Consider the following 12180-nt stretch of genomic DNA (forward strand, 5'->3'; position numbering starts at 1 on the left):
GCCGGACGGGCCATGGTGCGGGGAGACGCACCAGTCAGGTCATTAGACCTTGAGACAAGCGTATCATGGCCCTGAATGAAGGTTAAGGGCATCAGTCAGCTGAGACTTAACCAGGATACGATGGAAATAAGGGTAAAGGGGCTGGGTGAGTGTTTAGGCAGCTGGACGAGTGTTGGTTTGAGTTCAATCAGCTCGGTTCAGCTGGTAATCAGTTCACCATGATCTGTTCAGCTCACAGGAGCTGGTGGGCTAGCTCAATCAGCTGGGAACAGCTGGGGGTCAGCTCAATCCAGTGAACGGTGCGTTCTGGTTCGGATCAGTGTGGGCGAGTCCGGGACGGTTACTGGGCGAGCCGATGGTCCGGGTGCAGGACGGTTCGACCAAATGGGTCTTAGGCTTGGGATAGGGAGCGGGCAAGCTCCCAGAGTGTGAGCTGAGGCTCAGTGATCGATTTGCCAAAGGAAGAAAAGGGGAGAAACCGCCAAGGGCGGTTATGGGACGGTTATGAGACGGTTTTGGGAAGAAAGGAAGGGATTTTGGTAACTGTTCGCCCAGGCGGTTGGGGACAGTTTAAATCGTCTTCTCTCTCTAATTTCTGATCATTCTGGTCGGTTTTTACTCATTCCACACAGAGAGAAACACAGAGAAAATTCAAGAGAGAAAGAGAGACAGAAACTTTGGATCGGCCGATTTGATCCAAGAGATTGTTCTTGAGTGTTCCTGGTGTGTTTGGGCGTGTGATCAAGAGGATGGATTTGAGACAGAAAGACAAGGAGAAGGCAAAGGAGAAAGAGAAGGAAGTCGCCCCTGGAGACCGAACTCCTAAGGTGAGAGGTGTGGCCAAGAGTAACCGGACAAGGCCGCGGATGATGGCCGTGTGAGCCTGGCCGGTTTGGATCGATTGGCTACTCCTTACTCTGACTTCTTCTACTCTGTTTCTTCTTATATGTTGTGCTTTGGAATGGTTTATGTTGTTACAGGAAAGGATTCATTGATCCTAAGGCCTTGGCCTGATCCAATTTCCATGAAAGTCCCTTGTTCTTGTGTGGGCTGTTCATGGCCGAGATCACTATGATCTGAGCCGATTCTTCTGAATCTGTTTATGGGAATATTTTTCTTCTGAATTATCATGAATTATCATGAATTTTATTTGGTATTTGGATCTCTTTTTAAAGGGGTCAGATTTGACATTTTTGATGATTGTTCTTGACTAGATTGGATCCGACCATGCAATGTGATTTGATTCTTGTTTTGTAATCTAACCTTGTGATTGTGTGGTTGTTTGTGTTGGATCCAGGACCAGAAATGGACCGTGGTAAGGGAAAAGCACCATGAGGACCGCGGCCATGGGAAGATGTGTGGTGATTGGGTTGATTCTGAAAATTGTGTGATTATTGCCTATTGTGCAACTTGTGAACTTATGCGATTCTAGTATGTATTCTATTATTTAGGATGATGAATGATGTATGAACCTTGGTTAATATCTATGAAGTATCTATTTTCATTAGTTGATGCTTGATTGTTTAAGTGTGAATGTTGGAACCTCAAAACTCTGAAAAGACTTAGAATTATTTAACACTTGAACTTGAATATGAAAGATGGAATTGGTTGCATTGTTTGGTGAGGCCGCGGTCTGGTTGGATTGAGGAATCCAGGATCGGGTCTTACAAGTTGGTATCAGAGCCAGGTTGATTCTAGGATTTGTTGGGTTATTGGTTCACCACACACTTGGCCGTTTGGACTCATGGTGAGATAGTTGGGTTCTAAGTAATCTTTTCTACTGATTAACTTAGGAGTGATTGAGGTTTGTGTGTTCAGTTGTGGACTAACCTTTTGTTTGTGTTTGTAACTCCTAAGGGAACAAGAAGGTATAAATCTCGGAAAGGAAAGGAGGCGACTGGGGTGTCTGGAGCAGTGGGGCAGGATGGTGCTGAACAGACCGGAGTGTTACCAGCTGGAACCATTCCAACCACAGTGCTACCGGCTCTGGTGGAGCAGGTGGATAATGCCACGGGACTCCCAGTGGGTCCAACTCTTCCTACTGAGGTTAATGAAACTAATGTGGACGAGCAACAAGAGCAAGTCCATGGAGAAGATACTGGGTCATCCAACGTTGGTGCTGGGAGTGGCCAGAATGTTGATGCAAACAATGTTCGGGTCACTGGTGCTGAGGAGGTCATTGAGCCGACCATAAGGGGCTTGGTGGAAGCTATGCAGGTCATGGGAGCTCAGATAGCCTCCTTGACACAGGCGTTCACACCATTGGTGAACTCGTCCGTAGGACAGGCTAATCCCCCGGTTCGGGTTGCTGCTGGAGTGACCGATGTTGGTGCTGGCCGTGTGGCCGAGGTGATTGAGATAGACCCACCGGTCAGGCCAGTGCATGGTATGGACTACCTGAAGGTGCTGGAGCATATCTCCAAGTTGGGAACCAAACACTTTGCTGGAAGTGTTGATCCTATGGAGGCGGACGAGTGGAGAACCCGGTTGGTTCGGAACTTCAAGTCCACGCGTTGTCCTGAGGACTACCAGAAGGACATAGCAGTACACTTCCTGGAGGGAGATGCACATAACTGGTGGTTAGCTTTGGACAAGCGTACCAATGGCACCATTGAGCATTTTGCTGACTTTGAGGTTGAGTTCAACCATAAGTACTTTCCTGCTGAGGCGTGGGATCGTTTGGAGTCCAAGTTCCTGGACTTGACTCAGGGACGGAGGACTGTTCGTGAGTATGAAGAAGAGTTCAACCGACTCAGAAGGTATGTGGGAAGAGAACTGGAGGATGAGAAGGTTCAAGTCCGAAGGTTCATCCGAGGCCTAAGGGTGGAACTTCGAACCTACTGTTCTGTTTGTAAGTTCCCACGGTTTCTGAGTTGGTTGAGAGGATGGCCTTGCTGGAGACCAACCTCACCGAGGAGGGTAAGCAGAAGCTGAAGAGTGTGGTGGTATCCTCGGGTCAGAGTGGTGACAAGAAGAGGAAGAGGGACTCGACCGAGGAGGGTAAAACCTCAAGTGGTAGGTCAGAGTGCCCTAAGTGTGGACGATACCACGGTGGAGAGTGCTGGAAGGCCATGGGTGCCTGCACTCGATGTGGTAAGATGGATCACTCAGCCAAGGATTGTCCAAGTCCGTTGGGTGAGTCCAGGACCTGTCACCACTGCGGCCAGAAGGGCCACTACCGCAGGGACTGCCCTAAGTTGCAAGGCAACCAAAGTAAGGGACGTGGGGAGGCTAGCAGGCCAGTTCAGGGACGAGGCCAGACCTCCACACCTCGTGTGTATGAGCTATCCAAGGATGTGGATGGGGCTCGGCCTTTCCAAGCGATCAATGGTAACACTCTAGACAACTACTTTTACAATTCCAGTAGAATTGCATGGTATGGAATCTAGGATGGATAGATATACTTTGACGGGTCTTGTGTAGGGACCTTAAGTATTGGTGGTGTGGAAACACACACACTATTTGATACTGGAGCTACACATAGTTTTGTGAGTCCAAGTATGATAGGAAAAGGTTTGTTCCAGTATGGAACATGGGATGGTCCTGAACGAGTGAGTGCGGCCGGAGGGCAAGTTATGAACTCACTCGGTCTGGTTAAGGACATCCCTTTGGTGATCTTGGATAGGCCGATGCCTATAGATCTGATTGTTGTCCCCCTTAAGCATCATGAAGTGATCTTGGGCATGGACTGGTTGGGAAAGTATCGGGCAACTCTAGATTGTCACCGGGGAAGGGTGCAACTTGAGAATGAGTTTGGACCCCCGATCAGTACCAAGGAATCAAGCCAACCTCTTGTAGTTTGGTGGTTTCAGCAGTCCAAGTAGAACGGATGCTTGGAAATGGTTGTGAGGCCTTTTTGGCTACCATTTACACTGATGAGGTTGTAGGGGCCTGTGACCCAGAGGGTATACCGTTGGTTCGAGAATTTCAGGATGTGTTTGGGGCACTACAGGGCATTTCCCCTGATAGGGCTGACCCATTCATCATTGAATTGGAACCTGGAACGGTCCCGTTATCAAAAAGTCCATATAGAATGGCACCAGCTGAGATGGCAGAGCTGAAGAAGCAACTTGAGGAGTTGCTTGAGAAGGGGTTCATACGCCCTAGTGTATCACCTTGGGGAGCACCAGTCCTATTCGTTAAGAAAAAGGATGGTAGCTTTAGATTGTGCATTGATTATAGGGGTTTGAACAGGGTGACTGTGAAGAACAAGTACCCTTTACCCAGGATTGATGAGTTGTTGGACCAACTCCGTGGAGCCAAGTGGTTCTCCAAGATTGACTTGGCCTCTGGGTATCATCAGATCCCTATTGCACCAGGTGATGTGAGGAAGACAGCATTCCGAACTAGGTATGGTCACTATGAGTTTGTGGTCATGCCGTTCGGACTGACCAATGCACCTGCTGCATTCATGAAGATGATGAACGGCATCTTCAGGGAATACTTGGACGAGTTTGTGATCATCTTCATTGATGATATACTCGTGTATTCCAAGACAAAGGAGGACCATGAAAGACACCTTAGGGCGGTGTTGGGCCGCCTGAGAGAACAGAAGCTCTTTGCTAAGCTAAGCAAGTGTAGCTTCTGGCAGAAGAGCATTGGATTCCTTGGGCATGTGGTGTCTGATAAAGGAGTCTCAGTGGATCAAGATAAGATCAAATGTATCCAGGAATGGCCACAGCCAAAGAATGCTACGGAAGTGAGGAGCTTCTTAGGGTTGGCTGGTTATTACCGGAAATATGTCAAGGGGTTCTCGAGCATAGCTCAACCTATGACTAAGCTGACAGGCAAGGACGTGAGGTTCACATGGTCTGAGGAGTGTGCGAAAAGTTTTGCAGCACTCAAGAACATGTTGACTAATGCACCTGTCCTGGTGTTGCCTGAGGCTGATCAGCCTTATGTGGTGTATACGGATGCATCCATAACCGGTCTTGGTTGTGTTTTGACACAACATGGGAAGGTGATAGCCTATGCTTCCCGGCAGTTAAGGAAGCATGAGGGTAACTATCCAACCCATGATTTGGAGATGGCTGCAGTAGTATTTGCATTAAAGATATGGAGATCATATCTTTATGGTGCCAGGGTGCAAATACTCACAGACCATAAGAGTTTGAAGTACATATTCACTCAGCCTGAGTTAAACTTAAGGCAGAGGAGATGGATGGAATTTGTTGCAGATTATGATCTGGACATAGCTTATCATCCTGGGAAAGCTAACCTAGTGGCTGATGCCTTGAGCCGCAGAAGGACTGAAGTGTCATCTGAGAGGGAGGCGGATGAACTGGAAGGGATGATCAGGTCCTTGAACCTCAATACCTTGGTTGGTTCAGATGAGCCACTGGGATTGGAGGCGGTGAACCAGGCCGATCTCCTGACCAGGATCAGGCAAGCTCAGGGCCTGGATGAAAATCTAAAGAAGGTAGCCGCCAATGACAAGACTGAGTACCAGACAACTGACAATGGTACCATCTTGGTCAATGGTAGGGTCAGTGTTCCTAATGATAAGGAACTCAAAGAAGAGATTATGAGACAGGCTCATAAGTCCAAGTTTTCAGTTCATCCTGGACTGAACAAAATGTATAGGGATCTGAAAAGGTACTACCATTGGGTGAGGATGAAATCTGATGTTGCAGAGTGGGTGGCTAAGTGTCCCACTTGTCAACTGGTGAAGGCAGAACATCAGGTTCCCAGTGGTCTACTTCAGAACCTACCCATACCAGAATGGAAATGGGATCACATCACAATGGATTTGTGACTGGATTTCCCACGACCAGGAATAAGAAAGATGCGGTATGGGTTGTGGTTGATCGGCTGACCAAGTCGGCTCATTTCCTACCCATCAAGAAAGGGGATGGGGTCGACAGGATAGTGCAAGTGTACCTAGACGAGATAGTGAGGTTGCATGGTGTTCCAGCAAGCATTGTCTCGGACAGGGATCCAAGATTTACATCTTATTTCTGGCAGGCTTTCCAAAAGGCCTTGGGAACCAGAGTGAATATGAGCACATCTTATCATCCTCAAACGGATGGGCAGTCTGAAAGGACAATCCAAACCTTAGAGGATATGCTAAGGGCATGTGTGTTAGACTGGGGAGAGTCTTGGGAAAAACACTTACCTTTAGTGGAGTTTGCTTATAATAACAGCTTCCATACAAGCATTGGTATGTCGCCATATGAGGCTTTGTATGGTAGGCCGTGCAGGACACCCCTATGCTGGACCCAAGTGGGGGAGCGTAGCATGTTGGGACCTGAGATTGTAGAACAGACCACTGAGAAGATCAGGATGGTCAAAGAGAAGATGAAAGAGGCGCAGGACCGCCAAAAGAGCTATGCGACAAGCGTAGGAAACATCTTGAGTTTGAGGTCAATGACCTGGTGTATCTCAAGATGATTACCTTTAAGGGTAGGACCAGGATTTCTGGACGAAAGAAACTGGACCCTAGGTACTTGGGTCCATTCAGGATCATAGAGAGAGTGGGTGCAGTGGCATACAAGTTGGACTTGCCATCGGCAATGGATGCATACCACAATGTGTTCCATGTATCCCAACTCCGGAAATGCTTGTCTGAACAAGACATTGTCTTGCCTGAGGTTCCTGCTGACCTTGGTAAGGACCTGACTTTGGAAACCTTGCCGGTTCGGATTGTGGATCGGTCAGAGAAAGCTATGAGAAAGAAGACAGTTCCCATGATCAAAGTGGTGTGGGATTACAATGGTAAAGACCTCATCACTTGGGAAACAGAAGCAAAGATGAAAACAATGTATCCGGAGTGGTACCGACAATTTCTTCCTGATGAAACACTTAACATGGATTCGAGGACGAATCCCAAGTTAGTGGGGAAGACTTGTCATGTCCCCGATCCTAGATAGGATCGGCCGGACGGGCCATGGTGCGGGGAGACGCACCAGTCAGGTCATTAGACCTTGAGACAAGCGTATCATGGCCCTGAATGAAGGTTAAGGGCATCAGTCAGCTGAGACTTAACCAGGATACGATGGAAATAAGGGTAAAGGGGTTGGGTGAGTGTTTAGGCAGCTGGACGAGTGTTGGTTTGAGTTCAATCAGCTCGGTTCAGCTGGTAATCAGTTCACCATGATCTGTTCAGCTCACAGGAGCTGGTGGGCTAGCTCAATCAGCTGGGAACAGCTGGGGGTCAGCTCAATCCAGTGAACGGTGCGTTCTGGTTCGGATCAGTGTGGGCGAGTCCGGGACGGTTACTGGGCGAGCCGATGGTCCGGGTGCAGGACGGTTCGACCAAATGGGTCTTAGGCTTGGGATAGGGAGAGGGCAAGCTCCCAGAGTGTGAGCTGAGGCTCAGTGATCGATTTGCAAAGGAAGAAAAGGGGAGAAACCGCCAAGGGCGGTTATGGGACGGTTTTGGGAAGAAAGGAAGGGATTTTGGTAACTGTTCGCCCAGGCGGTTGGGGACAGTTTAAATCGTCTTCTCTCTCTCATTTCTGATCATTCTGGTCGGTTTTTACTTATTCCACACAGAGAGAAACACAGAGAAAATTCAAGAGAGAAAGAGAGACAGAAACTTTGGATCGGCCGATTTGATCCAAGAGATTGTTCTTGAGTGTTCCTGGTGTGTTTGGGCGTGTGATCAAGAGGATGGATTTGAGACAGAAAGACAAGGAGAAGGCAAAGGAGAAAGAGAAGGAAGTCGCCCCTGGAGACCGAACTCCTAAGGTGAGAGGTGTGGCCAAGAGTAACCGGACAAGGCCGCGGATGATGGCCGTGTGAGCCTGGCCGGTTTTGATCGATTGGCTACTCCTTACTCTGACTTCTTCTACTCTGTTTCTTCTTATATGTTGTGCTTTGGAATGGTTTATGTTGTTACAGGAAAAGATTCATTGATCCTAAGGCCTTGGCCTGATCCAATTTTCATGAAAGTCCCTTGTTCTTGTGTGGGCTGTTCATGGCCGAGATCACTATGATCTGAGCCGATTCTTCTGAATCTGTTTATGGGAATATTTTTCTTCTGAATTATCATGAATTTTATTTGGTATTTGGATCTCTTTTTAAAGGGGTCAGATTTGACATTTTTGATGATTGTTCTTGACTAGATTGGATCCGACCATGCAATGTGATTTGATTCTTGTTTTGTAATCTAACCTTGTGATTGTGTGGTTGTTTGTGTTGGATCCAGGACCAGAAATGGACCGTGGTAAGGGAAAAGCACCATGAGGACCGCGGCCATGGGAAGATGTGTGGTGATTGGGTTGATTCTGAAAATTGTGTGATTATTGTAGCCTATTGTGCAACTTGTGAACTTATGCGATTCTAGTATGTATTCTATTATTTAGGATGATGAATGATGTATGAACCTTGGTTAATATCTATGAAGTATCTATTTTCATTAGTTGATGCTTGATTGTTTAAGTGTGAATGTTGGAACCTCAAAACTCTGAAAAGACTTAAAATTATTTAACACTTGAACTTGAATATGAAAGATGGAATTGGTTGCATTGTTTGGTGAGGCCGCGGTCTGGTTGGATTGAGGAATCCAGGATCGGGTCTTACAGTGGACAGCTGGAGAGATGCTTCACCACTTTCCAGCAACCAAGAAGCTCACACTTTCCTTCCTTTGAAGAAAATTTCTCAGCCACTTGCTTTTTTATTTTATTTTACTAACCAAGCAGGCAGGATAGTAGGTGCATGTCACATGATTTAATAGTCAGGGAGCAAGCAGACTAAGCTGATGAAGGTATTAGATGGGTCAGGAACCAATTAAAAGGCTTGTCGATATTTTCAGATAGATTTCGACTAAATATTTCTCGTGCTTTGAATCTCATCCTACTTTGGACTAAACTCATCCAGCTTAATTAAAAATCAACCAATATAGTTAATAATCGATCAGAACTATCAAGCAAAGGCCTCTCAACCACAAGACACTCCCGTCGAGCCATTAATTCATTGGTTCAATTTTTATTTTAATTCTGGCCGAACCAACTCCAAATTGGTCGAGCAGAATTTTTCTCGACCAAAAATTTATTGGTTAGTAAGAGTTATTACAGTCTCTACAGTTTCAGAGAATGAGGATCTTTGATCTGGTTCTTGTCTCTAGCAGCTCTGAATAAGCTCCTTCAGCTTTTCTGGACATACCGCCTTGTTCATGTATATACCCTCGCTTGATGTGTTTGGAATCGGACGCTCCCCTTGAAAGAAAGATATAATAATAATTCATGATATGTCTCTAAGTATGCATGGATGAAGAAGAAAATGGAATGTTCTAAGAAGGTATACAAAATTGTTTGACAATCCAAAGAACAACGCTAGTGGAGTACTAAGATCGTATACGGTCTGAATACAATAAGAGTTAAACATCTTAAAATATGCAAACTTAAGTTTCAGGTAAGAAATAAACTACAAGTGCAAGCATCTTACTTTGCCAGAAATTAATTCCCATAGCGCACTACCATAACTGAAAACATCAGATCTCTTAGAATCTATAATCAAGCGTCTTACTTCTCTTACTTTACCATAGAGAAGATTTTCAGTCTTAGGTTCTCGTGAACAACACCATTTGCATGCAAATATTCTTTTCCTTCTGCAGCATCAAGAGCAGCTCTAATGAAATATTTTATTAGCCACAAGAACTTGTAACTAGGAGTTTCAAAAGTCCTTCCAAAAACATGCTCTGAATTGAAAAGAAATAAACAAGTTAGAGAATTCTTCTCTACATGTGTTAACTAATTTTTTCTTTATTTCAGAATCTATTAGGCAGAGGAGTTTGAAAACTCCTAATCACAAATTCAAAGTCAATATGCATGTTTTCAGTAATTGTACAAATATGGCTCTGATTGTAAAAACTTGGTTTATAGCTCATTCTAATCATGACATATTTTCAGATATAGAATCTAATGTCTTTACTCTTGAGATTCAAATCTATACAATTAAAACTAAAATATGAATTTACCCTTAAATCAACATTTTAATTACAGTTTATTGCAATTGAAAAACTATCATATCCTAACCTAATTAGTATTTATTATCTTTTAATTAGAAGAGCCAAAATTAATATATACCATATCCTAACCTTTAAACTGTTAGAAGAGCCACAATTATTCAATTAGAAGAGCCACAATTAGTCGCATATGTACATATTTAAGAATACATGTGTACATTACACATAATGGAGAATGTATTCCAACATAACCAAACTGTTAATACAATGAATACTACAATCGCAATGAAATTTGTATTCTCAAAATAATCATGAATTGTAAATACCATAATACATGTATTAATTAATAACAGAAGATGTTGTGTAAGGTACTTTAGAACCAATAAAAGAAGTAAAATTTCGAGATAAAAATTTGGTTAATTATATTTCAAAACTGTTGTTCTTTTATGTTAGTGTTGAAAAAAATACTACATGTCAAGCAAAACAGTAGTATTTCTTTTACCTAATGTCTAGAATGTTTAGTCGAGATTAGACTGATTTTAGATGGTGTAGACTAATTAAATAAAGTTATATATATGAATTCTGATTTTAGTAGAAGTTATATAGTCTTTAGCATCCAAATACATTCTAATTTCTTTTTAATCAAGTGTTATTGATAATTGATAAAGAGCTGGTCCTAAGATTTTGAAGGATAGAAGTTAGAACCAAGCAAAAAAATAGGCCAGAGAAAATTAGACTTTCTCGATGAAATGATTAAGAACAATATTATTTTAGTCTGATAATCCATTTTGGTTTTCTGTGATCCATTTCTTTGAATCTGCTTTTATGTCTCGTTACATCATCAAAGAGACTTATGTTTGAAGAGATCTAACAAGAGTTTGAAGGTACATCCAAGAAAGTTTTGGCCAAAAAGCAAAAATATTTTAGCCGATTTATCTTTGAAAATCAGAAAACTGACTAAAAATGTAGTTTTCTAATTGAACCCAACACTTCAAATACAGAACTTGACATCTTTACCAATAGAACTATATAAAATTTATCTTATTATTGGCCATATATATATATATCATGTTTGGAGCTTGTATTCATACATGGGACAAGACTAAACCTGGATCAGAGACACTGATAGTAACAAGACAAAAGTTCATGGATACAGGCGCATTGCAGAGTTATCAGTTGAGCAAGATATATGCTTCAAAAAATCCTATCGATCTGAAAGAACCGGTATCTACTAAGAGTGCTAAGGTCGATGTCTTGAAGAATAGAGGAAAGTTCAGCATCATGGCTCATGTGTTTCATTCCCTTTTCTTATGAGTTCAAGTGTTTTCCTCTGTTTGTCTTTTATCTATTAGAGAAGAAACCAAGGTAATGAGAGACAGTTAAGGAGATCGAATCAGAATAGCAAAAGCTATGAAGGCATAGTAACCATTTAATAATAAAAAGAAAGAAATGGTTTGGAGATGATAAGGACTACTAGAATTGTTTTTAAAATGCATTGGATATTATCTGTGATATTTTTGGGCTGTAGCCTATTTATAGATAAAACTAGTATTACTGTCCCGTGCTAAGCACGGGTCAATTTTGTTTGCATTTAAATTATCAGTTTTAGACTATTTTCTTTTTTGTCAATATATATTCTTACATTTAAATTAGCATAATTGATCTATTCAGTTTTATCTATATTCTAATAAGTCATTTCTATAATATTCTAGGGTTAATATAATAAAACAATAATAAACATGTATGTAAAATAGTCAATTTCAGATAACTTACGAAAAAGTTCTTAAGATAGTGGAATATGCTCTTTTATTATAAAAAAAAAGACAGATTTGTGAAATTGCCAAACCATAACAAACAAATAAAAAAGAAAAAAAAAACAAATTTGCAAATACACAATTTGTATCATTATAGTTGTTTTTCATCATTACGGTGTTAGTTTATTTGTCTTTGAAAGCAGCATCACATCATTTGTATCACCATCCAATTTGTATTATCATAGTTGTTGATACCTTTTTCTGCAGTAGAGTGTTAAGTTTTTTTTTTCTATCCACATCTTTGAAAACAGCATCACATTATTATTTGTTAGCCACACGATAAAATTTCTCCAAGCCTACAAAACAAAATAAATAAAAAATTTAAAACTAACATAAAAGAAGTAATCAATCAGAAAAGAAATAAGGATACACCTGTTTTCAGATTATATATTGTTCACCACGTTTGTTTTTTTTTTCATTTTGAACATTTGTTCACTACGTTTGTGCAGAGAAACTATT

This window comes from Brassica rapa, chromosome A08 (genome assembly GCF_000309985.2).
Source record: "Brassica rapa cultivar Chiifu-401-42 chromosome A08, CAAS_Brap_v3.01, whole genome shotgun sequence".
Taxonomy (NCBI): domain Eukaryota; kingdom Viridiplantae; phylum Streptophyta; class Magnoliopsida; order Brassicales; family Brassicaceae; genus Brassica; species Brassica rapa.